Source organism: Passer domesticus, chromosome 4 (genome assembly GCF_036417665.1).
Source record: "Passer domesticus isolate bPasDom1 chromosome 4, bPasDom1.hap1, whole genome shotgun sequence".
In the NCBI taxonomy this organism is placed as follows: Eukaryota; Metazoa; Chordata; class Aves; order Passeriformes; family Passeridae; genus Passer; species Passer domesticus.
In genome coordinates, this window is record NC_087477.1 from 72,977,928 (window position 1) to 73,005,692 (window position 27,765).

Below are 27,765 nucleotides of genomic sequence, written 5' to 3' on the forward strand. Positions count from 1 at the left end.
TCTGGTGTAATTTGTATTTCTTTGTGATCTTCTTTTTCCAGCTAAAACCAGATGAGGAGAAAACCTCAATGTCATGTGTGTCATTGAACAGGAAAGTGAAAATGGAATCCAGAATTGATGTCCTCTTTTAGCTTAAGCACAAATCAAGTCCAGGCTAAGACAAAAATGACCAACCCTAAAGGGTTGGGGGATTACCAGTAACATGGTATCCTATTTTGTATCAACTACATTAGTTATAAAGAAAAAATATGTTATATAAATGATAGCTTAGCATAAATGATTTCCATTTAGCTTGTTACTTTGAGATTCTGTATTATTGAAAGTCTGATGCTTTTGTGTCTCATCATAGTTTGACCAATGTGACATAAAAGTATTGGAAAATTTCTTGAAGCTGTATAATGTGTTTTTCTGAAAAAGATAAGCCTCTCAAGTATGTACCATATTAATAGAGAAGATCTGAAGGAGAATATAAAGCTGTGCATAGTGTTTTGGATTCTAGTAGATGAAAAGTCCTAAGCACTTTGTATAGTGAAATTTTATCATCAAAAAAGTCATCCAGCTGAAATTCTTTGCAATGCCCATATACCATGTAGCTGCAGCTCTCAGATAATGCAGCAACCATCTAGTTCACTCCTTGACAAGCTTGGATGCGTGAGAAAAGTCAAAATAAAGTAAATTAAATCAAGTGGAACCTCCTGCCCTGGGAGGTTCTATAAGTCTGTAGTTTAAAGTCAAACTGTTGCCTAAAATTGCAATCCTGTGTTTGTGCCAGGACAGCTTCTCATACTGTGAGTCAAGGTCATCCCATCTGCCAAAGTTCTGTTACAGTCAAATTAATAGTTTTCTTCATGACAGTATAAAATCTTAAACCAGGATTTTCAGGGAGACATTAATCTATTTAGTCAACTACTAATCATATTTGTTTCTACCAGCTGCTCAGGGTTGGAAGTTGCCTTTATTGATATTTGTGATACAGTGTTTGGCTTGCAGATGATGTATATAATTTTTTCAATAATTCCTGTTATACTTTATAGTCAGCCTTTTTGTGCTCCTTCTAACAGGCACATCCTTTCCAATGAGTCAGAAATACAGATCTTCCAATAGAAGGATTTTTACTGCAGTGTTCTCCTGCCTAAGCCACTTACCTGTTGTACAACTGTCTACTGAAGAAATTTCAAAATTTCCCAAAACAGTCATCACTGAACAAGAAGGGAATGAAAAATTGTTGAAATAAAAGAGAGTAGTAGAAAGAATGTGCAGAAACAGACAAGCTTTTCTCTTGCTCTTCTTGCAAAGGTGTTTTATGTTCCTCCAAATATTTGTTTGTTTTCCAAACCTGGTCTCTATTTGAAAGTTTGTTTTACATAATTTATTTTTTAGCAGGGAACCCCAAGATAACATGGCTTATATTTAGGAGAGGACTCTGATAGTAAGTTCTGCTAGAACATTTTAAAACATTTCAGCTACCAGGTGGCTGGAAGAGTTTTCAAGAGAACCTTTTTTTTTGAACCTGGACTCAGTTTCTCCCAGTCTTATTGTTATGGTTCATGAATTCTGAAAAAAGCTTTGGAGAAGTACACAAGGACAATACTACTTTGTTTAATGCACGTACTAATTGAAGTTTTCCTTTTTCTGTGTACTAATATTTAAAGGAAAGAGTCACAGTGGTGCATTTCAGAATGGGTTGGGTCCTTCATGATTTTTGAAGTTTCTGCAGTTGTTTGGTCATTTGGAAATAAATGCTGAATTTACAAACTGAACCTGAAGAATTTAACTATGTTTGGCATCAAGTGATATGCCTTAGCAAGCAGAATAATGTTATATCTTTGTGCCCTTTAAGAAAAGGCTGTAGTTTAACTGGGTTTTTATTGTAAGGGTATTCTTTTTATGTTAAGGATTTCTGACATTGGTTATTTACAAAAAAACCCAAATGCAAACCCAAAATCTCAACAAGTATTTCAGCAATATAAGAAGGTTTCTGAAATTTTGATCATAGAGTTATAGAATGGTTTGAGTTAGAAGGGATCCTTCAGATCATCTAATTTCAACACGTCCTCCACAGGCAGGGACACCTTCCAGTAGACCAGGTGGCTCAAAGACCTATTCAAACCTGCTTTAAACACTTCCAGTTATGTTATTCCTTTTATAAGTGATTAACTTATCATAGCTATAAAGAAAAAAGCCTTTATATTGGGAATTAATTAATTTAAATATTAAGTTCATTTTGAGTTTTAAAAACTTCATTAAGTAATCACAGTAGAAATCACAGTCACATTTTTTTTTCTATTGCTCATAATTAACCATAGATAGGATAATTTTTAAGGTGACTAAATTACTTACAAGAATATGTATCAATGGAAAAGGTATGCTTAGACACCTTAGAAAAATTATATTACTGTACTCTGTGACGATCCTAAACTTTAAAAATGCATAGGCTAAAACATGCTGCAATCAAAGCAAGTATCCTGGTCTATTCAGTAATGATTTAGATAAAATCTTCACTTCACAGAGCATAAGCATTGCTTTAAAAATATTAAAAATGGTTAGATGAAACCGCAAGTTCATGAAACTTGAACATTTTGTCCTCTCTGTGAGATTTTCTGTAACACTCTGGCTGTTGTAAGCAGAACCAGAAGTAACAGGAATGTTTTAAACAGCCAGAGGAGTTGGAACATCCGTAAATAATCGAGAGGATGAAACTGACCTTGACTGAAATTTGGGTTGTTATGTAGTCTTAAGTTAAACAGAATCTTATGTTTTGCTTCACTTATATGCAAGCCTGATTCAAAGCTGAATCTTCCCATATCCTCCAGTGGGATTTGAATAGGTTTCAGATGAATCTCCTGTGGCTCTTATGAAGGTTAATAAGTTAATGTTCATGCAGTGCGTAGAAAATTTGAGGTAATCCCTACCTGGTGAATATATTGAATTTAGACACAACTGTAGTCCCAAGTGTAGATGGACAGAAGGGAGGGTGAAAGGTTGAGGCAAGTTACATGTCTACAGAATGATGACCGTGTAATATGAAGCACAAATATGTACTGCTGTGTGTACTGGTAATTGAGAAGCAATGGCCTCCTTAATCTTCCTTATCCAATAAATCTATCTTGTCTGAAATAAGCCTTCCAAAAAATTTAATGAGCAGCAGCCTCTAAGTACACAGCTGTTTCATGCTCCTGGTACTACATGAGTATGGTCTTCTGTTTTTTAATAATAATGAACTGCATCTTTGGGAAGAAGTAACTCTCTTTGAAAAAGTATATAGGTAAGATATTGTTGGATTATGCCACATATTAGGGATTCAAGGTGAATGCTTCCATTTTGGGGCCTTTTTTTACTGCATCTAGGCTAATGACGCTAGCATGTGGATTTTGTCTTACCTAAGATATTCTAGACTTGCAAAAAAATGATTATTTGTCAAAAGACCAGCTGTATGACTAAGATCACATCAGGGAATGAGATACCTTTGGGTAAGTTCTTTGAAAAGGCAGTTTATTTCCTAATTCAAATAAAAGCAACCCCATTGCATTTGGGTTCCCAGTTGTAATATGCTGCCTTTGAATCTGAGGGATTTCCTTTAGGGGAGAAAGCCAAGAAGGAAGGATGATGAAGATGGGAGAGGGCTGGGCTTAGAGGATATTAAGGATATTAAGAGGATATTCTAAACACAAAATTCACAAACTGATTTTGTGTTTAGAATAGTGAAACCTGTTAGTATTCTTGGCTAATAGAACAGTCCCTATGGGTATGTCAAAAGAGGAAAAAAGCATTGCATTAATTTTCACTTAGTGAGTACCTTTAAAGACATTTGGCTTCTTGCTTTCTCTGACCCCTCCACGTAGAGAGTACCTTAAGAATTTGTAGCATCATAAAAATTCGTCATTTAAACAAATTATTAATATGCTTTTGCCTGGAAGCAGGCATACTGTTAAATTTTGTACCAAGCCTTGAAGTTCTTCATTTTTGTTACGGATTATTTTAAAAAGCAAATGTTGTTTCCAAAAGGTTGTTGCCTTGTTTTATAACCTGACATTTCCTTGCCTCAGTTTTTCAGTGAAGTTACAATTGAGATCAAGGAGGGTAGTGAACTTTAGAAGTAAAAATCAGGGACAGCTGCAAGGTATGCTTTACAGCCAAAGAGGATCACTCATCATCTCTGCTTCTAAAAGCCATGGGGCAGCTTCTGTCCTATACATGTCTTTGAAGAAAAATGTAAAGATAGCCAAAGATGCTGAGAAGCAGTCTTTGAATCCTGCCTCTTCCACCAGCTATTGAACAGAAGAGCTTAGGGAATGTACTGAAGTGCTGAAATAAATAAATATATTTGACAGTGGATAAAGTCGACTGGACACATCTCCCTCCAGAGATGAGTAATACAGCCCTGTGTGCAGCCAAGGGGGCTGGTTAGGAATGATCTGAGCTGTTGGAGCCCCTGGAAGATATTAACAATTACATTTAATGCTTTTGTAGCACTTTCCCAATATTTAACTGGATTACTGGAGGCTTGTAACTTAAAGGCTTCTGGTGACTTAAAACACAAGAATAGCTGAAATCCATTGAAATAAAAAATGTCCACAAAGTAGCACAGTGCTCCCTGCCTCTGCCTCCAGCTCTGCATCAAGAGCATGATAAAGAACAAATATAACCAGAGGGCAGAAAGCTCCTCCTCCCTTTGGACACATCTTAGGGCAAGAGCACTCAAACAGGAGTAAAAGAAGAAATAGGTCTTCTCAACCTTCAGCTTCACCAAATGTGAAGTTACATACAGTAAAGTTGTTACATACAGTGTCCAACAGGTCATATACCAAGGAATCAAAAAAAAAAAAACAAAACAAAACAACCCAGAGGTAACATCATATTGATAACAATGATATAGAACATCTTGAACATGATAATAAATTAAACTCCAGTTCTTCCTATTGAAAATGCAATCTGACCCTAACATGTTTGTAAAAAGGGCCAATAGGGAAGACATGAAATAAGGCTGAAATAAAGCCAGTCAGTGTGAAAGGAGAAATATGTCATAGTCTGTAAAGCTGGGAAAAGCAGACAAAAATTTACTTTTCTGTTAAGTGGAAGTGAAGAAGTTGATAAAGGATTTGGGTGGTACAAAGTAAGAATCCTCTCCCTGGGTGCCCTGCACACTGATGGAGCTAAGAATTTTATAGTTCAAAACACTGAGCAACAGATCCTAAATAAACCTCCTGCTAATATGGGGTATAGACAAGCTAGCAGGGTTTTGAAGCAAATCATATCAGACATATTTCGTATCACATTAATAGGAGTACATTATTGCCAGCAGATCCCAAGGCAATAGAAAATAAAATGCACAGATAGCAAAACTATGGGATTGTGCTATCAAAGGGATGATCCAAGTATTTCTGATTGTCATTAAAGTTCCCTAATATTTCCTAATGTGGGACTTTTCAGTTGCTTATAGTTCTGGCTGGCTTCAGATAAAGTTTACACTGAATTTTTATTTTCCATATCTGCTACTTGATTGTTTTAATATAGTAAACGGTCTTTGAAGGATAGGTATAGATCTTTTGCCAGGGAGTGAAGACAGTATGTGGGACTATATGCAAGAACAAAGGAACAGATGCCCAAAGACTAATTTGCGATGAACACCTCAGATGCTGAGCCAAAGTTGCACAAGAAACTTTGGTGTAAGTTTTGTCAATTACAGCTCCAGCATTGCTGGTCCATATCTCTGAGACAGAAGTGTTGGAATATTAGGAGCTGAATACACACATCTGTGAAAACAAATGGGATTTTACTGTGAACAAACAACGTGTTGGAGCCCAGTTTCAGTGACTTTACTTGTTGTGTACATTAGCATCTAGATGCAGGAGTAAACCTACTGGATTCATTGGACCTGCTTATCCAGCAAGAGGTCTCACTGTGAGTGGATGTAGAGAAGGGGTTCTCCAGCACTAGACCAGACAGAAGATCTGGCAATAGGAAAAATTAATGTTTTCTTTCTGACTTTTAGTTCCAGCAAGTTCTGCTAAAAATAGCAGGAAATCATAGAAATGTGGAGGGAATAAATACTGAAGTAGCACATCAAGATTTGGTATCTTTGGTAATGTAAAAAAGACATATTGTGATGCTAAGAGGGCACTGCAAATACAGCCACACATAAACCATGTGAGAAGGTATGTACATTGCTGACCAAACAAATAGAATTGTGTTCAGTCAACATAATTAAATGGTGACATTTTATGTGTTTCTTTCCAGCAAGACATGATGTGTGGTTTCATCATACACATGGAATGTGTTGCATGGGTTGGTAGACAGCATAGAAGTGCTTTTGGTGGAGGAAATCAAGAGGTTCTGTTGTAAATACTAAGGAAAATGTATCTGTATTTCTTCTTGATATTTGTGCATCTGTTTTTCTGTCAGATGAAATATATTACTTTTTATAAATATAAAATTGGTATCCAGTCAAATGTGCATTGAAATTTTATCTTAATCTTAGCCTTTTCTATTCTATATAACTTGATTTCTTAGCTTTTCTTCCAAACACAAAGCCAGAAGGTTATGCTTTGTTTCCAGCAAGTCTTGAGTGGCTTTATTCATATGTTTGGAACATGTGTGTATAAAAGTGTATAGATCGCTGTAAGCACAAAACTCTAACCTGTGCCTATAGTGATGATGAAAATTCAGTTGTTGCTTCAGTAAACGTGCATGAGATGCAGTTCCTTGTCTGTATCTACTTGCATGTGTAATTATGCATGCAACTTCTTAAAAATTAAGTCATTCATTATGGTTACTCTGTCACTGACAAAATGGTCATTCATCTTAATGCTTCAAGAGCCTGCTTGACAGTGTGTCCATTAGTATAATAGAGTTAGCAAGTTTATGATTACAGAAACTCTTCAATCCCCAGGTAGTTGGGAGAGCTGATAAATTGTAGATAATGCAGGCAATACTGGGAGCATGAACACCTGAGTCTTTCTGAGCTGAATTCAACTGCTGGAAGCTGATCTGTCCTTTGGAGAACTGTCATTTCCTTAGTGTTGAGGTTTGGAGGTTTTTTAACATTAAAAATGTGCAGAAAAATACATTTCCATGCCATAGTCCATAATCAAACTGAGAAAAAGGATAGAATACTATTGGATTTTCTTTATAACTAGAGGAATTTTATTAAAAAGGCTTAAAGTAACCAATGTTTTCGAAGAGTCTTTTAATACTGAAAAACTTTCCTAAATCAGCATTCTCCAAGACTTGGATTTGCTTAATTTCCTAAGCAAAGAAATCTGGTTCAAACATCACATAGAGATATTTTCACACTGCTGAGAGAAACTTGTGATATTTTGGATTTGAATCCTACTATATATTCAAAATGCAAATGTTCTTTTTTTTTAATATGTAGGGTACTGAATTCAATGAAGTTGAATTTCCTCATAATGAAAATATTCATAATAGTGTTATGATTGAGTCTTACTGTCAGGTATCTTAGTTGCTTCTCTGTATTGCTGCTGTGTATCAGGATAATAGACTGCAGATTATTTTTTCAGTGATTTTTCAGTCAGTTTATGGATATGCTGAAGCATTTTGTATGCCATGCAGTCCAATTGTTTTCTTCTGAACTAGTTATTATACAAATCCAATGTGAAGTTCCTATCTGCAAGATTTTTGAATTGATGCTATTTCTCAGCTTGTTTGGTGTTAGATATGTTACTGAGTATGGTCTTTGAAGAAAACTATTTTACAACACAATTAGATATTAAAATAAGAAACAAAAAGTGTACAAATGCCCAGTGACTTGGTGGAGGGTGTGCCAAAATTATACTTTTTGTGACTTTTTCTAGTAAAAGTTTCTATTCAATGATGGAATCTCCTAGCAGATCTCACTGGGAAGAGGTTGGTTTGTTAATTTTCATCATCCACACAAGTTCTTCATATTGTACCATGAGTCTGAGGGGTTATCCTGTCCATTGCCAATTCCTTTTTCCCTTGCTACTCTAAAATGGTGTTAAAATTAAGGATGATCTCAGTGGATTGCAGATTGATCTCAAGCCCTGTGTGGAGCTTATCAAATAATGAATTTTTCTTTGGAATTTTGGTGGAAAAAATTTGGTTTAAAAGTTTCAAATCTGTTCCAGAAATAGGCCTCAGGCAAACGTCACACTTCTCTTCCATCCTCCTAATACCTCTTGAGATAGAACCTTATTTTTATTTCTTCAGTGGGTCTTTTTCTGCCACATTGATTAAAATTATGAAGTAGCAATGAATTCTTTCCGAATGTATCTGCACAATGTTTGGTAGTAATCATGTAATCTGTCTGATTCCACAGGCTGATTACAAAAGCAGGTGCTCTGACTGATTACATGAAACAGCTTCCCTTCTGCAAATAACTGTCATTAAGGAGCAAATTGTGCAAATTGTGCTCCATGATAGTTTAATTCCAAAGTCATTCCATTAAAATTAATGGAACATTTTTGGATTTCAACCCAGATAAGTTGTTTAGTGAACATTTCAGATGGAAAACTGACAGCCATACATATTTGTGATCTTACTGTATTTTTTTCCTCTAGCTGTTGTCCTAAAGCCAGAGAGAACATTTTAGTTGTGCAGAGTTCACTTTCTGAGACACAGACTAAAGAAAGGAGCTATGTAAAGTGGAATTTCTATTTGTTTCTTTAAAGAGTGGGTATTTCAATTCTGGTATAAACAAAGTATTTCACTTTGTTGATGCATTGATGGTACTGGAAAATTGATTGAAAATAGGCTTTGGGCAAAAAATACAATCCATGAGTACTTTGTGAGCCAAATTTATTTGCCACCACTGCCTCTGCAATTCCTACTGTAGTTAATGCTCTTCCTTGACAGCTGATGACCTTTCTTCAGCTGAAATAGGATTCCATTAATGTGTAGAGATAAATGGACGCTACTTGGATATTAATGATGTCTCAATATCTTGTGATAAAACCTGAAGTATTCATACACTCTCCCTCAATGGTGGATTTGTTTGATATGATGTTGAGTAGGATGGTGTTAGAAAGACTGCCACCAGTCCCTCTTGATCTTTGGACTGCTTTTTGTCATGAACTACATTTTACAGCAAAAGGGGACGTGCAGTGAACCCTATACAGGAAATAAAGTTGCCCCATTTTGAAGGTTTAGATCATAGTGTTTTTTATATTGCAAGTATAGGCAGCATAATATTAAAGAGGTAATTAAAACTGGGGAAAATCCAGCAACCCAGCAAAATTATGCCAGTGTGAAAATGATGCTAGAAATTTACATTACTATCACATGCAGTTTCAGCAGTGTTGCTCCCATGAGAGACTGTTGTAGTGGCCTTTTCTAGACTTAAAAGGTACAAAATTGTGAGGCTTTTATAGTTAGGAAAAATACAGCAATTGCTCTGCCTTTTTATGGTAAATGAGTGCTTAAAATTGTTTGGTGTCAATAGTTTAATGCATAACTGATTCAGCTGTTTACATGTGTGTTGCAGGCTGCCTTTTAGATCAATTCCTCCAACAAATGCAAGCCTCATAATATCTGTATTTGAGCACTATCAGGTGCTCAGAGTTAATATTAAGACACGCAGCAAAACTTTCCATAATTTTTATAGGGTTTTATTGTCTTTTTTTATGTCACAGAGAGATAAAAGGTTTTTCAGTTACCTGGCCTTCTGAAGCATGCCCTGCATTTGAGCAGGAGCACAGCTTTGTGCTATCACATCCCCAGTTCACTGCACTGAGACCAACACTGGCATGCTTTGAGCACAGCTGAGTGTGTTCTGTTGTCTAATCTGTAAGTTCACAACCTGCTGTACAAGTGATGGCTTATCAAAACTTGATTAAGAGGTAGGAAGGATAGGAATCTCAAATGTTACAGCTTTTGAACTCCCCTGAAACCTCTGATGGCAAATATCTGATAGCAGAGGGTTGTTATCACAAAGCCTTGGACAGATCCCTAAAGGGCAGTGGTGCACATCTGTGTCAGCTGTGTACCAGGAGTGATACCTGCCTCAATTAAACTTATCTCTGAAGTTTCATAGGTACACACCACCTTCATAAAGCTCACTGAGCTAGAATGTGCCATGCACAGAGCTCAGGAAAAAGTTGACTGTCTTGCATCATGCTGTGTTGGAAAATTACTGAGGGAGGATCTGTAAAGGTGGGGGTGTGAAGAGAAGAGAAAAACACTTTAATAAATCTGCTTGACTCTAATGAATGTTGATTGACTGTGTAACTTTTAGGTGGGTTTGAGTTGGAGTAAATGTCAAATATAATTCAGTTCACACAGCAGTGTGGAAAGAACTATTACTTTCCTTGGAGAAAACCTGACAGCCCAACTTTCTTAAAGGGCTTTTCTGTCTTGCTCATTCATTCTCTCTTTTTAACTAAGCCTTTCACAGTTGACACTTCCTTAACAAAAGGTAACACAGGTCGTTCCATTAAACAGAATATTCTTCCATCAGCAACATCACAGCTATAATCTGAGATCAGAAACTGTTACTTCTTTCTTATCTGATAGAAGGGATGAGTTGTTGTCATAAGATTAGTGTGATGTTCTGAAGTAATGTCTTTATGCTACAGGTGCTTGGCATTAATGACATGTTGAGAACAGGCATTCAGCTGCCATAAAATATATACATATATGAAACTAAAAAATGTGTATTCTTGTACTGAGTATCAAGTTTATGTATTAAGTTCTTGAGTGAAACAGAAAATGCCCTGCATTAATACCCAGCTCTGTGACAGACTTCACAGTTATAGAATCCTTTTGGGAACAGATTTGGGGGATGGTAGGCAAGGACAGAAAGGATCAAAATTGCTTACTGCCTAAGGTTAAGACCAGATTTTGAAGGGCTTAGAGTAACAAGTTTTGACACAATTGGAAAATTCATGGTGTCACAAAAGGAATTGCTTTATTCTCAGTGTTTTTCCATGTCTTTGTTTACATACTGTAGTAAGAGGTTTTTTTTAAAGCAGTTTTTTTTTTTCCCATCCGTTCACAAAATGGAGAGTAATGGTAATATTTTTCCTTTGTCCTTCAGTCTTGTTTGCTTTTTTACAGTAGAAATGATAGAATCTCTGTTTCTCTGTGTTCACATTTCTGAGATGCTGTGGTTTGTAAAGAGTTATAGAATTATTCAGAAGTCCTTCAGATACAACTGTTGTATTTTAGCTTTCTGAGTTAGGATCACAGAATCACAGGAGGGGTCAGGTTGGAAGGGACCACACTGGGACATCTGCTCCAGCTTTCCTGCTCAAGCAGGACCATCCCAGAGCACATGGCACAGGATTGTGTCCAGACAGTTCTTAAATATCTCCAGTAATGGAGACTCCACATGCTCTCTGGACAACCTGTTCCAGTGTCTGGTCACCCACACAGTAAAGAAGTTCTTCCCATCATTCAGGTGGAATTTCTTGTGCATCGGTTTCTCCCCACTGCCTCTTGACTTAGTGGTTGGCATCACTGAGCAGAGTCTGGCTCCAACCTCTTGACACCTTCCCTTCAAATACTTATATACAGGATCACACTGCTTTTAATTGTGGCTGTTTCTGAGCAGACAGCTGATATGTTTGACAATCAAAGTCAGAAGGAGCAGGAGTGTCAGGTTTGTACCTAACAGGGAAGGACCAAGCTAAGTGGGATTAAAAAAAGACGAGTATCCCTCCAGGGGAAATCAAGAGTGATGCAAGAGCAGGAAAAGAAAGGAAGAGCAGCAGCAGAAAGTTGTAGGAACTGGAGATTGCTTTTGGCAGGGAAGACTTTTTGATTCAGGAAGCAATGTCATGTCAATAATTCAGACGTGTTGGATCAAGGCACCTGAAGTGCTGCTCCTTGTTGAATGTCGGGATATGTGTTAATTCAGCACTGTAATGAGAATAAAGAAATAAATGTGTCTGGATAGCAGGGAGCTGAGTTGAATTACTAAGAGCCACTACTGAAATGTAAAATGGTTTCTCCCTGTAAAATGTAACAAGTTCTGCTGTAGATGTAATTAAATAATCAAGACTGAGAGTAAAGAGATGATGAGAAAGGAAAAATGTACCTGTATTGTTCTCACATAAGACTGACTGTATCTATAATTATTACTGAAAGCAAGGCAAATAGAGGTCCAGTTTGGTGAAAATGGAGCTGTTTATGTATAGAGTATGAATTGTGAAGAAAAATTTTGTGTATTAATGACATAGCCTTTTTTATGCATCTCTTGAGGTGATAAAAAATAATTCGGGTAGCCCAGTAAGATACATTTTCACATTTTCCAATCATTCCTTAATTAGTGCTGTTTGTGACTGAGGAGTAGCTAGTGTGGTGTGAGTAATGCTGGTGTTCCCAGTGATTATTCAGAAGGCAGCATGACTTTTAAGATTTCCTGCAGTTTTTGTCTGCATGAATTGTACAAATGCCACATTTTAATGGCTTTTTAATATTTTTTCAAGCAGCCAAATACTGTTCTTCAAAGGTTCTTAAAATTACTCTAGTAAATACATTTGCTCTGTAAATAGAAAGAAAATAATTTAAATCTTAGGATTATTTGACATATTTCTCTGCAGTGGTGTATATTCACTCTTGTGTTGGAACACACTAGAACTGCTGTGATGAAAGACTCATACTTGATTTTCATTCATTTTATCCATTTGTCTTTTTACAAGATTAAAATTTCAGGTGGAAATCTACGTTACATACTTATTGTTTTCCGAACTGCTATTCAGAATTTAAAGCATATTGGGAAGAAAAAAAAATTCTTATCATTCAGCAATAGTTGTAAATTCTCTATTTATTTATTTATTTCCAGTGGGGCTCCATGAGTACTGTAGTTCTGCGTTCCTTTTACTCCCTAACTCAGTGAGGAAGGCTGTCCTTGCAGAACACAAACCTTTCTTGGGGTTTGGTCCAAGGGAATGCTAACCACTCCAGATCTTCTCTGCCATCTGCACAGGCACTCATGGTCTTGTATTCTACAGACTACAGAACTGTGTTTATTTTAAGAAAACATCAGATCAAGACTGTGCACAAATGTTTCCTTGAAAAATATTTTTAAGAAACTTTCTGTGATCAGACTGTATCTAGTCTGTATTCCATTAATTAATATAATAATAATAATAATAATAATAATAATAATAATAATAATAGTAATAAACTGACACAGAACTCAGCACCCAGAAGCACTGGTAGCTCTCAATGCTGATGGAGTGACTTTAACTTTTGATTCCTTTTTATTGAGTAGTTCAAGTGCAGTCCATTCATATGTTTTATATAATGGTGAATGCTGTGATTCAGGTCTTCAGAGTGGTGAGAATCTGAAGAGTAGTAATTACTAGAACTAAAAATAGATGTATTGGCTAACTTTCAGGTCAGAATAGGTAGGGTGGGGGAAGTGCAGTGCTAGTACAAGTGTTAACTTCTCACACCGAATTAAGTAATTCTTGATAATATGAAAGACACAGAGTGCTGGTATGCTATGGAAGATAAACCAGCTCAAAGGTCTGAATTCTTAGACCTCTGAAAAACAAGATGCTCTTCACAAATTATTTTAGTTCAACAGATGGTCACGGCAGACCTGATTCTGCAGCTTTGCCTTACATGAGGAACAATTAGTTATTTCTCTAAAGTACCTCCTATATTAAAGTGAAGAAGGACTGTACAGACCTCCAACTCTGTTTTTTTGAAAGGTCAGAATACATCTGGACTTCATTGTTTTAGCCACAATTTTTACACTGGCAAATGTGATTTCAACAGATATTATAGCAAGAAATTTTATTTCTCAGGGTAAAGATCTGCATCTGTCAGACTGAGCTCCGGCAGATTTAACAGACTTCATATTTGGCTCTGTCATTTCTATAGTGAGCTATGTAGTTGAATGAGTAGAAGATTCACTTTATGAAAAATCTGCTATTGAGACTCCTTTTAACAGTACAGATGTCTATTTTTCTTCACAATACTTTTTGTTTTCTTATTTAGTGGTTACTATTTTGTCTACACTATGCCCATTGCAACAAAAGTTTTACATTAAATGGTCAAAATGCCAGTGGAGAAAATGAGAAGAAACCCACAGAGGATGAAACCTGTGTAGTTGTTTTTTGGAGAAATATAAGTAGGGATATTCTGGAGTATTTAGAGCAAAGGACAGTTCAATATTAAGGCATGTTTTTATTCCATCACATTAATCCTGCAATGCACATGAGCATTTGCCTACATTATGTTGATGGGTATTATAAAGCACAGAGAGGTGAAGTAAACACTCCCTCAAGTCTTACACTGAATTGCTGAGAGAATATCAAATTCAGCCTGGGCTCCCTAATGCCTTTTTTGCTGCCTGTCCATCACAGCACATCTTTGTTGATCTCCAAGAATCATATCCTGGTGAATCTTGTTTAAGCTACCAATAAAGCAATTTATCATAATATTCAGGTCTATGACCAGGGCAGGGCTTTTACTGCTTCTTTTCTAGAGTGTAGCCTTCAGCAGAGAGGTTGCAGAGACTCATCTCAACAAACAGTAGAGTTGGCATAGATTTAGGGTCTTGTGTTGAGAGGGGAGGCTTTGTGAGCATGTAATTTTATTACAGATCTTTTGTTGAGAAAAGCTGTGTGGTTTTTTGCTGCTGTGATGTGTGTTTGCAGAGTGCAGTGTGCTCTGGGAAACAGTTATTGTACCTTGTCAGCTTCCATTATGTTACACCATCCACAACAAATTTATTTTTTACTATAACTACATTGCAAAAAGTACCCAGAAACTTTTGAAGGTGTTTTTTTTCCCCTTATATTTGGCATAGTGGGATGGATTAGCAAAGGTCACAGTTGACTGTTTTGATTAAAAATAGCAGAGGATTTGGGAATAGATTAAAATAAATCTTAAGTCATTCCTAAATTCTGAAGACAAGTGTAGGCAGAATATTGACATAAAGCCAAACCATTTTTCATGGGAAGTTATAGTATCACAGGATCACCCATTGCTATCAAGCTACATAATGGGAACTACAGACAATCAATGCTTCCCTGGGAGGCCCAGATATGCTAAAGATACAGGGCAGCAAGAAATCACTTTAACTGCAATTTTTGATGGAGATGAATATTTAAATTACCTATAACCTACACTGCTCCTTCTCCTTCTTATTCTCCTTCTCCTTCAGTAATAGTTTGGCAAATTCAGTTTCACTTAGATATGAATAATGGAGAGAAATCAAAAGATGTACCTGGGGGTTGGAGGAGCAAAATATATAAATTCCCAGCCTGAGCATGGTAAATCTTGAACACTAGTGACAATACAAACTTGAAATCATGATATCTGTATCTCATGAATGTTTCCAAAGCCTCTGCAGACATGTAAAGACTGTTCATTTTAGTGGTAGAAACCAACTTCTGGTTAATAAGTTATAGTGTGAAACATAGAGGTAGGCTGTAGAATTTAGCTTTTGCCTGTTTCTGAAAAGTGTCTCAGTATAAGACAGACTTTTTTTTTTTGTCAGTGGGAAGTTGCTTTATTCTAGAACAAGTCTTAGCTGGAAACCAAATCTGCACTGTGTTGAACCTTACGGTCCCAGTTCCCCGCAAAGTATCTTTCTGCAGTAGATGTAGTTTCCATGCTCTGTAAGAAGCTATGGCCTAAATCTGAATTCAGAAATTGAGTTCTCAGAACTGAAAGACTAAATATATGCACTCATTGTAAATTTGAATGTGGATAAGAAAGAAGTAAACAATTGCTTTGTACTAGAAAAATATTGGCATCATGCTGTAGCTACCCCAGCGGGTTGGATTTCTGTAGAATCCTGTGCCCTGCTCAGCAGAGGGACCTGACAGTCCCTCGGTGTCACTGAGAGAGAGAGATGGGAACCAGATGAACACATCTTACCTGAGGTTTGACAGGTTGGGTATGTTGTTGAGAGTTTGCAAGAATTTAGCATTCTGCAGAAATTATATAGGCCACTCCAAAAACATAACTTCAGCTTCTTGTTTCATCCTGTTTCAACTGGCTGTTGGCAACCTGACATTTCTCTGTCACAGCATGTTTTCCAGGGGAACAGTTCAGCTTCTCAATTGCTTGCAGTGATTATCGTCTGTTAGCGTGGTGCCACTTCAGGTTCTTGGGGCATGAACCTGTGTTGTTCTCTTTTGCTCTCTTTCTCCTTGTCTGCAGCTGCTGTAACAGCCCAGATCACAGCGAGCCCTGCATTAATACCCGCAGCCATGGTTGTTTGTAAAGTCACATTTGTGGCTCGGGGATACTGAAAACTCTTCCTAGTGATAAACCTTGGAAAAGATGCTCAGAATAGGAGGTTAAGCAGACCCAGGCTTCTCTGTAGGCATAGATTTAAATTCTCTAAAAATTGTGAAAAGCATAAACGATGCTGCAGTTGGGAATTTCTGATGCTGAGCAGTTTGCAAATCACACAACCAGTGCATCAGCAGTAGTACAGTGAATGAAATTAGTGGAGCTGCTTTCTGAATATGACAGAGGAAACGAGGACAATGTGTAGCTCATTTGAATTAATTTGCCATAAATAATTATTGTTTCTTTAAAAATCACCAAGTTCTCATTTGGGGTTAAAAATAAAAAATTGCTTCAAAAAACACTCAGCTGCTCTTAGCACTGGGTGTGACCAGTATGGATTTTGCAGCTGTGTTTGTTTACTTTTATCATTATTGCACCTACAGGCAAAGGTATGATTGAGCTCGGCACTGTCCAGATGGGAAACAGGGAGAGAGTCTTGCCCTGGGCAACTTGTAATCAGGCTGACAGAAAAATGGATGTGCTGAAGCCCTTTGAAAACCTAGCTGGGACTACAGGCATGCTGAGCACATTTTAGATGGTGGGGTCTTCTTGCTGCTTTGCTAATGAATGCTAGCATTTGTGTTTTTCCTGCATGCCAAATCACCACCTGGATTTATACAGTTAAAACTCAGAGAAATTTTGGTTATTCCTCCTGAAACATTTTTATTAGGATCCTTTGTATAAACATACAGTATATTGTTTAGTCATCCAAGGCAAATTATTTCACAGATCACAAAGGTCTGTTTGGAGGCAGTTTGGGAAAACTAGCCATCCCCCTGGGAAATCTTGCTTCTTGAATGAGGCTTATCTTTTCTCTTGGCTTTTACGGGAAGTTGGTTGGGTGGGATATTGGTTTTTTTCATTTTTGGTGGGGAGGGTGGGGCTTGAGGGTTTTTTGTGGGATTTTTTTTGTAAATATGTCATCTTTGATACCTTTTGAGTTCTATAACCCTTTTATTTTCAGTAACAATAAATAAGTTATAGTTTATTTCTCTACAAACTTTTTCCTGTCCACTTATTAATACTCTCAAAGAAATGCCTAGGAACAAGCTGATGAAGCAAGATAGATATGAGTGTGAGACACTGTCAGGCAAGAGAATAAATAAGTTTTTTTCCTCCCTTTTTTTCTCTTGCATGTCAGTGAACTATTTAACTTGCAATAAATTATCTAGAACTGTTAGTAAATTAGTATGCCCCCTGGGACAGGCTGTTGATGATTTTGTGATTTCTATTTACTTTTCTGGAATGGACTGCAGTCTCAGATGAGTGCTTCTTTCAGGAAACTCACTTGAAGAAATGACAAAAGGCCATTTTTTCTGGATATAGGTTATACTGGGAGTTTTCAATTAGCTTTTAATTATGTGAAAGAGGCTCTTTATATATCCCAGTGTTTCATTTTTTAAGTCTCATCCTTTATGGCTTGCTCACACTGGCCTCCACCCAGTTAGTTGTGTTGTATTTGGTGATTTGATGGTGCTTACAAGTTTTTAGGAGCATTATCTCAAATGTCATCAATGAAAAGTCTGTAAGTATTCTTATATTTGTTATCAATGTCTAGCTGTGGTCCCAGGCTGCAGTGGCTTAAAGCAAAAGAGGTGAAGAACAAGATGTGTTGGACAGTTATACTGGCAAGGATTTTATAAGAATAAGAAAGTACAGTGTCATTTAAAGGGCTAATGCCAACAGGAAAAAAAAAAAAAAAAAAACAAAAAACCAAAACATGCAAGAAAAACTAACAATTTTTTTTTAAATTTAATTTTTTTTTTTTTTTTTTTTATGGCATTAGGCAGATTAATTTCTAGTTGGGCTTTGGCCCTTCCAATTTTCTCCCTTCTTAACCTCATGATGACCTTCTTCCAAATGTCATAAAATGCTTCTCCAAGAACAGCAAACTTACAATTTTGTGATCACAGCAGTCTCCCTGTTCATAAACAGGAGGTCCAGCAGGGAATGTTCCCTAGTTGTGTCCCTTATCAGCTGTGTTGGGAAGTTATCTTCCACACTGCAGGCACCCATCTTTTAACACCACTTGAAGGACACTTATTTTTATTCCCATCTTGTTGGTATTGATGGGAAATGTAGAGAAACTGTGATAAATGTGAAGTCTCATAAGACATTCGTGTCACAGCCTCAAGAACCACTGCAAAATCTTGTAAGGGCAAAAGCAGTGATAAGGCTGATGTTTTGTTTGGATTCTGCTTTAGATGGCTCAGTCACAGGGTCTGAAAAATGGTCAGTTTGCAGAGTTCTATCTGACTGGGATCAGAATTGTAACTCCAAGACTAACCTTGGTCTCATGCTGTTAGAGCTCTGCATAGCTGCTTGTCTTAGAAAGGAAAATAACAATATTGCCTGGATTTTCTTTTTCCATATTGGCTATAATTTGTAGCTGAATCTCTAGCAATGTTCTTGGCAGGAGGGAAAGCTCCTGAAATCTTCCTGGCTGTTTTCTGTCTCTAAAAACACTGCTAGGAGCCAAGCTCCTCGACTTTCCGTTTCCAGTAAAATATTATGTTAAAACCAAACATAATAACAAGCAAACAAATGCCTGTTTTAATTACAAGGTTTTAAGGAGGATTGAATGTTAATAAAAGGAGAAAAGGGTATTAGTAGAAATGTTTGTTCATTCATTTTTTAATGTCTGTATTCACTTTTAAACTACTCATTAAAATGTAGTGGAAAAGAGTCAAAATCACATTCTAAGGAACAAAGATAGAAACAATAACACTTGCCCCTAAATTTTTTCAATGTAGCAAATGAGCAAGACCATGTTGCTTCTCTTTGTGAGCTGGTTTGGGTGATGCGCAGCCTTTTCTCTCTCATATGTGTGAGAAGATGTACAGAATTGCCTAAGGTTTAGTAATCACAGCATTCAACTGGGATGAGGCCAGGACTTGTTCCTGCAGCCACATGTATGAGTGCTCTAACAACTAATGAACAAAGACAGTATCTCTGCCCCAACAAATATTTTCTAACCATGTACATAAGGTGGAGCATCCCCAGAGGGAGCTTTTCTCTCCCGCTAAGTCTCTCATGGACCCTAGGAACCATGCTCATAAATGTGATGTCTGTTTTCAGCAATACATTTAAGTTATGGAAAAAAAATATATTTTTCAATAGAAAAAATATTTTAAACATCCTCTTTCAAAAGCACCAGTCAACACCACTCCCAAGTATACCCAGAGAAAACTAGGACAACAGCTACCAGGTACGTGTATTTGCTGAAATCCTACCTCAATATCAAATGGGTAATTTACAACTGCAAAAAATCTAAGCCCCAGTGGAGAAAGGTTTATTATCTGCAGTGCTGCTACAATCAGGCACAGCAGTACTCTGTGCTTCTGAATATAAAAGCTCTATTCTTCAGTGAAGTCCTTTTACTATTAATGAGATTCACCCTAATAGGACCAAAAATTACTTTAAAAGACATTTTATTTCTGCTTTTCAAGGTTTTTTTTCCAGTCCATTTGGACTGGATATCAAAGATAAGGGGAAATATTTCAATAGCAAGAGCTTTTATAATTAAGCTTTGTAGCCTCCATAATGGAGATATGGCCAAATTCAAGTGAAAAATAATTACTGTTTTCCCAGCACATGCCTCTGCTGCTTTTCTTTTTTTCTGTCTCCCATTTTCTCCTTCAAACCCACATAATCTGTTGTGATTTAAGTATGAAAGACTTGCTCAGAGCAGCTCTTTCCCCCAGGTTTGTGTTTTCCCTGGTGGTCTAGGGGAGAAGACCTGTTCAATCTTTAACTATACCCAAACCTCCTTTCAGGCAAGTGCCTACACTTTTCAAAAGGAATCAGGTGCTTCCTGAAGGATAAGGATTTTAACAGCTCATTTCCTAGTGCCTGCTGCCCCTTTAGTATGGAAAAGCAAAATGCATGTGAGACATATCTGAAGCACTTTGTAGATGATGCTAAGACAGGCATGATGTTTATTGTTTTCCAGTCTTCAGGAACTCCCAGTCACTGAGCCTTTCAAAGCTCTCAGTGATTAGTCAGCAGCTTCAGCAGCTTTGGAGGTGGCCCATCTGGTTGCTTGACATTGTTTGTGTTTGCAAATGTGTATATTCACACACACACACATTTCTTACCTACAAGTTTGGAAAATGGTACTTATTCTTTATAACTGTGGCAGAGTCATTAAATACTTTGATCTCCATAAGAAGTGCTCTATAAAGCTGGGAGAGAGAGGAATAGGTGTATGCTTGAAGCTGATGCCTCAGCTGGTGTTAGGGATGTCTTGGGTGCATTATGGGAAGACCTTTGCCTGTGAAAACACCTGATGAGTATTTGGGATTGGAGGGGGAAATTGTGCAAAGTGAGATTCCCCAGAGCAATGTTTTGGGAGCTCATTTTTGTAGTCTTCCCAGAAAATTCTTATACAGCCTTATAACAGAGCTGAGATTCTTAGTAAAGGACCAAAAGGCATACCTTTAGTATTTTTAAGACAGAAAAGTGTTTATCTGTTACAGAAGATGATGAGGTCCTAAGCAATCCTCTATGAGTGATAATTTTAGCCACCACAACTGCCTTTTTTCCTTCATGTTTTCTCCCCGTCACTAATTACCATCCACGTAATTTCTCTTTGAGCTTAGTGCAGATTTTGCTGTTGACAAATTAATGGCTGGTGGCTAGGAACTGTTTGTGCTGTTTCTTCATTAATTTAGATCAAATCACATACTGCAGTCATTTGTTGTGCATCCATTATCCTGTTTGGAAAGCATTGTTTTATATTTTTGCTCTGTGATGTGTTGAGGCAGAAAATATTTGCAGTTTAGTTGGAGGTCTACAAAGTAACTTATTGAATTAGATTAATCTGTGATTGCCTAAGCTAAAAAGATCAGTGTGTTCCTGTTTTTTCTGGTAAATGCTAATGTTTGTGGAAATATTGGTGGGAAAGAGTGAAACTTGCCCATTCCTGCTTTTAATACTTTTTTTTTTCCCTCTGAGGCACATAAAATATTTTGGTTTTTTTTTTTTTTTCTTTTTCATGGGCAATAGAAAACCAGGTTAGGGAACATTCCCCTGGTGTGACAAGAATTGGTGCTATGCCTTCCCCAGTGTTATTCCCCTCTCAAACCACTGATTAGAGCATACTGGAAAGGACCATCTGTTTTAGTTCTTGGTACACTGGAGTGCATCAATTGAAACCCAAACTTCTGAATATCCGAACAAACCAATATGGGGACCACCCCTCAAAGTATCTCAACATTAAATTTTGCTCACTTTGGATGTAGGAATCTACAAGGGGTACATCAAATGATCACTTTTGCTGATGAATTCGCAATAGCCAGGCTAACGTTGGACTTTGCAAGAGGATCAAAGGACTCTTCTGTTTTTACTGTGATCTTTCTGTGACCATATTCATGCCTTTCTCAGTACATTGCAGAAATTCCTAATTTGCTTAATGTGTGCCAGTTTTTGGGTTTTTTTTTAATTCTCAGGCAGCACGAGTTACTGCTCTGAAATGTTTTTGGAGCGAGCATTTCTCAAGAAAATTTGCACTGTCATGGTAGTCAGGTGGCAATGATGTTTTGGTTCTAGCAGGTTATAGAAGCATGGGGTTTGTTCCTGTGGAGGAATTGGAATCAGCTTGTGTATCCCTACCCTTCTCTAAGTAAAGGAACTGATTAATTGAGTTGTAATTGGTATCCCCTAGACACTTGGCATCATCAGCCCCTTTGAGGTATTTAGTTCAAAAGATCTGGCTGATTTAGGTAGATACAGGTTGGCAGCAGGGCAGAATTGTCAGTCTGTTCATCAACACCAGTCAGAACATCCATAGCTGTTTCTCTGTAGGCATTCATTATTATGATGTGTAAGTGCCTTTAAACTTGATTTCACTATGGTGAATGCCCTAAGGGAAAGCCAACTATTTCAAAATTATTTTCTTTTATGATATGATTATATTATTTCAGGCTTACCTAGGTGCAGTGTAAGCCAACTGTGCTCTGTCCAGTTACTCTGAATACATTTTTCTGTTAAGGCTCTAACTCTGATGTTCACTCCCTCTTCAGTATGTCATATATTACCAACTGCTCCAGTTGCTAACCAGCTTATTTTAAGATCCTGACCTCTAAATATTCATTGCACATCCTGAAGTACCTAATATGTTGTAATGTGTTGCTGATACTAGACAAAATATTGCACCTTCTATTGTGATATTCCAAATGATTAATGAGCTGACCACAACCCAGGGGAGAAGAAACTGTGATACATGCTTTCTATTAGCTCCACCAGGATTGCTTCAGATGGCCTTTGATTGTGTCCTGAGATTATATGATTAGTGTAGCAAATAATTCTCAGGAATCATCCTTAATATTCCCATTTTCCCTTCCCTTATGGGGGTTCTCCTAGAGTTTAGTTGCTGTTTTGAAATGCTTCTGTGTGACAGCTTAAAAGGGACTCATCAAGAGAAAGTAACAATCCTTGAGAAAGCTGTGAATACTTAACAGAAAAAGTAAAATACTGTTCTGGGGTGTATGTAAATTCTTTTCTATATGTATTCCACCCAATTCAGTTGGACACAGAAGCAGACTTATTAGGTCCACGTATAGCTTAACATTTGTGATGAGTGATTTTGTAGTGCATCTTCCAGGGAAAATCTACAAGATTAAACTGCTATCTGGGAGACATTTTATTTTACTCTGCTTGGAATGACCTTGGGTTGATTTTTTAGGTATTGTTTTTCATCACTCTGAGAGTAAAGGGACTATATTTCACTCTCATTTAACCACTCTTGAGTTATCAGGTCTCTCATACCATCCAAAATAAAAATCATAACCCTTTGCAGTCCATTTTGTGTGTTTTATGAATGCTGCCTGAGAAGCAACATCTCATTTACAAGTGGGACCAGGAGCTTTAGTAATCTCTCTCTCAGCCAAGTGTATCTAATAACACGTGAATAACATAAATTGTAAACTCAAGACAAATAGATGAGTTAATTAGTCTTAAAACTGCTGAAGGTGTGACTGCAGTGCTGTCTGCTCTGTGAATACTGCCCTGAGACTGGAGGTACTGGCACAAAGGCCATTTCCCATCAGGACTGTGTAGGCACAGAGGTTTCTGTGATGGTGTCACCAGGTGATGCCCTGTGCTCAGCAGCCTTGTCTCCAGTTTAGCTGAGCACCTTCATGTAGGCATTAGCACTGCATGTTCTTCATGGCTTTAAGGTGAAGGAGGGCAGAATTAGATTGGACATTAGGAAGAAGTTCTTTACTGTGAGATTGATGAGATGCTGGACAGATTTTGTTCAGAGTTGTTGATGACCCCTCCTGGAAGTCTTCTATGACATTATTTGACCTCGGTGAGGATGGCTTATATGTGCACATCATTAAGGGTTTTTTCCCCTGGAGTGGGTCCAGCATTCTTTAGGATTGTATCCCCAGAGATGAATCCTCTATGTTCAGTGGGAGTTCAGCCTACTGGGGGGCTGAGAAAGGATAGGTTCTTCCTGGCCACACCTGGCTTCTCAGTGCATGTCTGCTGTCTGCTTAAATGAAGAGTCTCCAAATTTTTTCATTTCTTACTCTGCCCAAAGGAGGTTTCTTCCTTCAGGGTCAGCATAGAGTGCTGAGGAGTGTCTTGATTTCTGACCATATGGAGGATTATAGAGTTAAAAAATAGTGTCTCATCTCTCACCACTTACTGCAGAAGTCTCCTATAGCAAGTCAGATGCTGTGAGTGTAAAAATTTATTAATCATGGGCATTTTTACTTTTTATTTTTTCCTTTATAATACTAGGGAAATAGAAAGGAAAATAAAAGCTACAATTAAAATTAAGATCAGTTGCTGCAGTTGAAAGAGACAGCACAATTGTAATATGTTAGAAAATTGTCTTGTTTTAGAAAAAGTGCTGATTAAGATCAAATTTGTCTTGAGTTTAAATTTTGATTGGACCTAAACTGAGGGGAGGGGGGTTATATTTCAGACACAGTGCAAATGATGCATGTTAATATCCTCTGTTTATTGCCACTTGAAATTGCAGCATAGCTTTGAATTGCTGCCAAATCTACAGTTAAGACTCCCGAGTAATCACTATGATTATTCCAAATCTTCATGGTAGCAGTGAAAGAAAAAGTCTGATATGCAGAGAACTGTAGCCTAAGCCATCAGAATCTTTTCATTCTTTGGGGCTCAGATTGTGATTCCACTCATAGCAGGAATGGTTAGACATGCATATTGGCCAATCAGTCTTGAAAGAGAGATTAAACAAATGGATTTAATTATGTTATTTTCAGATTTGTTTGGTTTTTTTTTTGTTAACTCCTGCCTCACTGACTTTTTCTGTAATGAGGAAAAACATGGCTTTGCTTTAGTTTTGGAATGGTTTAATTCCTATATTGGCATGGTGTGGTATTCTTCTTTTTTATCGGATTTTTTTTCCTTTTCCCTTTGTTCATGTATAACAGATACCATTTTTATTCTTTTTCTTTAAAATCCATAGGGGTGTTTATCTCCTTGAAATATTTTTTTTTTTTACTTCTGTGTAGCTACTGGCAGTTGTAGACTTACATAAGACCTGAATGTATACACATGTTATTGTGGTTTATTTAGTTGGATGGTGATTAAGTACTGATGTCTGAGATAAACGACATAATATAGAGTTACAATTTAAAAAAAAAAAATTAGAATAATCTCACAGGAGATTTTTTTCTTTCTTTCTCACAGGAGTGAGAAATTACATACAAAATGTTTATAAGGAGCTCAGATTTATCTGTGCTTAAAATCTCTTCTGGTTTTTAAATACACAGTTATTCAAGGCAGTAGTTTATTTTGAATTAAAGCCATCACTGCTAGTTGGCTCTCCAGACAGTATGTCCCGGTTGCATCCCTTCATCAGTTGCTTGCAGGAGGCTTTTGCTGCTTGTTCCACTTACAAAGTAAATAAAACTTGTTGTGGAAAGCATCTAATGTGGATACAGTATTTACTCTGGAGCATTTTCCTAAATAACTAGTGTTAGCCAGCAGGCAAGTCAGAGCACCCGGTGTGTTAGCCGTGGGAGGAAATCTGTATGTCTGACACATAATGATCAGTTTAAACTATTGAAATATAAATCACAACACGGAGTGAAATTCAAAAATATTCATTTAAATGAATTATGGTGTGTGCGTGTTTGAATAAAAGAATAGTTAGCAACCCTGCCATACATGCTTGCAAGTCTACAATCTTTAGGCTATTTTTTAAAATAGTTTTAACTCCAAAAGATACATAGTATTTTTGAAGGACAGCATTAGCAAATATCACAGTGTGTTTGCATTACATTATAACAAGCATTTTTCTTATGATTTCAGTGCTGTTGAGTCCACATTATGAAACTTAGGCATGCCTCTATTTAAGCCTCATTAACAGTGAAAACCACTCCCTATTTTATGAATCTCATTCCTTTATTATTTTGAAGCCATAATTTTGACATTTTTGGAAGTGTAAGATTTATAGGGTCAGGGAAAAAAAATGCAGCAAGACAGTATTTCTGTAGTCAGAGATTCCTGTTGTGTACAAGTGCAGTTTGTGCCTTTTCTGGGGACCAGGTCCTTCTCTCCATGTTCTGGTCACAAACCGACAGGAATGAGCACTATGTACCTCGCTCAGCAGGAAAATAGTTTGAACTTATTTATTTCCAAGAGAAAATAGATATTTTAAGCCTAAGTCACAGACAGGAGTCTGGCAAAAAAGTACAAATGTCTGTGTTTGGCATAAACATTTCTTCACTCCCCCCTGAGATGCAGGCACAGGGACAGGGCAGCACATGGCACCACATTCAATTTCGGGCTCATGCCATGCTTGCTGCAGAAAACCTAATAAATGAGTGTGTCACAAGAATCTCTGAATGCTGCATCTAGGCCACCAGCAGCTACTGGTGGAGTGTAGATAGTAATGAATTAAACAGACACTGTTTGATGGGACAAAAAGCCCAAGAGACAGAAAGCCATTTGCTACAGTAGAAATAAGAGAAGGCATTTGTGAAGGTGTCATGTACCAAGGCTTTCCAATAAAAATGTCATTTATATCATTAAAAAATACAAGATAATAACAATGTAACGGGTTATTATTTTGCCCTTCTTACTGACCTAGTCATGCAGCTAATGGAATGGATTTGCCTTAATGTATGCTTTAGTGTGGGATTTCAGCACTGGACCATGAACCCTGAAATATCTGCAGTTGTCTCTCATGTTCAACAATGTACTTCAATAAGTGCCCCATTTGAGGTATATGAAAGCCCTTGAAATTAGTGCTACTGTGTATGTGCTTCAAGGAAAAGTGAGGAAAAGTGCACATGCTTAAGTTACTTGTCAAATTGGAGCATCTGTAAATGTTGAATTTATAGTTTTCCCCCCAAGACCAATTGCAGTAAAAGCTCAGCCCAGCTGTCATATCTGTATAATTCATTAGAAGTTTCAAAATTTTAACTTCAGCTCTACTCTAAAAAAGTGACTACATAAAAATGGTGTTGTTTTTTTAATCTCTTTTCATTCTCTCTATTCACATTATTGTGATTCTGTTTGCATAACTCATTGCCATTTATCTCTGTAAGCAATTTACAGTCACTGTATCACAGTGATCAGTATTCTGTGGTGTTTTCTGCACCATTTGCTGAATATTCTAAATCCATTTTGAATTAAGGATTTTTTTAATTGTTTTTTGAAGTATGAGCTAGAGAGAGCCCAGCTGGACTTTGAAAATCTAGTTTGTTTGCAGGCTATCAGTTGATAAAGGCTGATTTTTGAATGCCAACTGGACCCTTTTGATCTGGAAAAACAATCAAAATGGACTCACATTGGCAGTTTTAGAACCATGATATTATAGCAAAAGGTGAAGGAGTTGAAATGAGTAAAAGTCTAACTAAATTATGCGGGGAGAATTTGTTGCTTAAAGCTTAATGTAAAGATCACACTAGGAAATAGCTCAAGATATTGAGTCAAGGCATTGTTTGGACCTGAGAAGGAAATTCAGATAATTTGTTGGCATATTCTTTTGCATCAAAGTGAATTGCCATTTTATTCAAAATATGTCAGGAAGAGGAAAATGGTGAAACAATGGAGAGATATTATAAAGAAGTTCTTTCTCCTCTGTCATTCTTCTGCTATGGCAATGATTGCTAGTACGTTTAGTAGCCTCACTAGATAAAGAGATGAATTTTTATGGATGTGTTAAAATAAGTCATTACTAGTAGCTTTTTTTTTTTTTAAATTAGTGTGGAGATTTTATCATGTGGCCTCATGAGCCTTGAACAAGCACCAAAACCCAAGGCAGTCATTCTGAGCAGAGATGAGGAGCGTAATCAGTTTGGTGTGGATTCCAAGAGAAGTTATAGAATGTAACATTCACAGGTTTGGTCAGGGAAGATTAATAAAATCTTGTAATCCTTATCTCTTAGGTGATTTGAGTTTCTTGTCTGCAGAATTTTGATCTGTAGGTAAGGTGCTTACAAAATCTGACATTAACACCAAAAAAATAAGGCTGTATTGTCTGTCGTAGAGAAATCAGGCTTCTGAAGGTTTCTTGTTGTTTTTGTCTTT

At 37.1% G+C, this 27,765-nt stretch overlaps 1 protein-coding gene across 10 annotated transcripts in view; it reads left to right on the plus strand.

Moving 5' to 3' along the window:
• The window catches only part of SORCS2 (sortilin related VPS10 domain containing receptor 2), a 533,074-nt gene that overhangs the window by 392,763 nt on the left and 112,546 nt on the right, over nt 1-27,765 (plus strand). The window lies entirely within an intron of this gene.